Here is a 2,287-nt window from a genome sequence, read left to right as displayed (position 1 = left end):
TAATATATTTTTAGTTAGTTTATAGATTTCAATGGTTATATATTTTATTTCAAATTTGGGCATGTAAAATTTTGCAAATATTATATATATAATTTTATTTTATTTATAGATAAAAATTTTTATTTATAATCTACTTTGTTAATATATTTTTAGTTAGTTTATAGTTTTCAATGTTTATATATTTTATTTTAAATTTGGGCTTGTAAAATTTTGTAAATATTATATATATAATTTTATTTTATTTATAGATAAAAAAATATTACTTATAATCTACTTTGTGAATATATGTTTAGTTAGTTTATAGCTTTCAATGTTTATATATTTTATTTCAAATTTGGGCTTGTAAAATTTTGTAAATATTATATATATAATTTTATTTTATTTATAGATAAAAAATATTATAACTTTGTTAATATATTTTTAGTTAGTTTATATATTTTATTTCAAATCTGGGTTTGTAAAATTTTGTAAATATTATATATATATATATATATATATTTATTTATTTTTTTGAAATTGCCATCATCAAGGTTTGTCACCCGATGTCAGGGGTCTGGCTAGACCCACGTCTTTCCCATTCATTCAATATAATTTTATTTTATTTATAGATTAAAAAATATTATAACTTTGTTAATATATTTTTAGTTAGTTTATAGTTTTCAATGTTTATATATTTTATTTCAAAAAAATATATTTTGTACTCATGTGAATTTTACCGTCTTTACGAAAATTTCTATTCATTTAACGTTTCTTAAGTTTAGCTTATCACACAGGTAGGTGAAAATATATTTGATCTCTTTTTCAAACACCGTTAAGTTGTAAAAAACCGAAAAAAACCGAAAGAACCGACTAAAACCGAAACCGAAAAAACTGACTTTGCGTGGTTTGATTTGATATTTAGATTTAATAAACCGACATAATTGGTTTAGGTTTTTTTTAATGAAAAACCAAACCAAACTGACCTATGTACACCCCTACTTCTAAGTCATCAAGAATCGTGGTTGAGTTCAAAGGTTAGTTTTTTCTTGATTTTATTTTGTTAGCTTTTCGAAGAAAGGAGCAATTTAAGTTATGATAATGGAGGTTTTTTTTTTCAAAGATGAAGAACAATAATAAAGAAGAAGACGATTGAGTTAATATTTATTTTTTCCAAGTTTATTTTAACACATGACCAATTTTTATTGGTCAGTGCTGTCTAAAAGCTGCACCCACGCGCCTAACATAGGTGAAATCACGGAATCAGCCACGTAGGCCGAAAAGTGGTAAACAATTAACTAAAAAATAAGTTCGGGGGGGTAATAGGACCTTAGTAAAGGTTAGGTGTGTCTCAGAGATTTTGGGCATAAGCTGGGGGTACTTATGCATTTTCCCTAAATACTACAATTAACATTCTAGAAACTTTTCTAAAAATCTAAGGTCTTTTATAGTTTCAAACTATCAAACTATATTAATTCACAAACCCTAGAACTATATATATATAAAAAAAATGCCACTTCTGTACCACTTAACGCCAAAGGAGATTTTATATTAGGAAATATTGTGATTTAAAGTAGTAATATTAATACTCTATAATCTAAGTACTCGCTCTGTCCCAATTTATGAGACACTTTTTTATTTTTCGACAGTCAAATTTAAGTTTAATTGGAAATTTGTGCATGAAATCTTCAAAAATAATTTAAATGAATTTTATATATTTGTAAACTACGTAAAAGTATTATAAGTCAGAATAATTGATAATTCAAAATGTTTTAAAGATCTATTTAAAATTTACAGTCAAAGATATAATTGTTTGAATCTCGAAATAAAAAAAATGCCACATAAAATAAAACGAAAGGAGCATTAAACTGACAATACATAAATAATTTTGTACATATTTATTTTTTTTACCTTAACTCATTGGCAAAATCCATATAATTGAATTGGACAAAATAGGATGTGAAAAGAAGGAATTGCCATGAAATATACTCCCCGTTCTTAATTACTTGTTCACTTTTGAATTGACACATATATTAAGAAAACAATTAATGACATAATGAGTTTACTATTTTACCCCTATTAATTATGAAATGGATAAAAAATTCTACATTTTTCAAAATAATTAGTCATTTAATTGAGAGTATAATAGGTAAAAAAAATTATATTTTCTTGATTTATCAAAATAAACAAGTAATTAGAAATAACTATAAAAGAAAAAATGAACAAGTAATTAAGGAGAAAGAGAGTATTGTTTAGAAATGAGCCAATGACCAAAACTTGTTCTATAAATGACCCTCTCCCCTCCCATTAC

The sequence above is a fragment of the Solanum stenotomum genome, chromosome 9 (assembly GCF_019186545.1).
Source record: "Solanum stenotomum isolate F172 chromosome 9, ASM1918654v1, whole genome shotgun sequence".
NCBI classification, from domain to species: domain Eukaryota; kingdom Viridiplantae; phylum Streptophyta; class Magnoliopsida; order Solanales; family Solanaceae; genus Solanum; species Solanum stenotomum.
The sequence above is the reverse complement of the archived record's forward strand: the minus strand, read 5'-3'. Positions refer to the sequence as shown.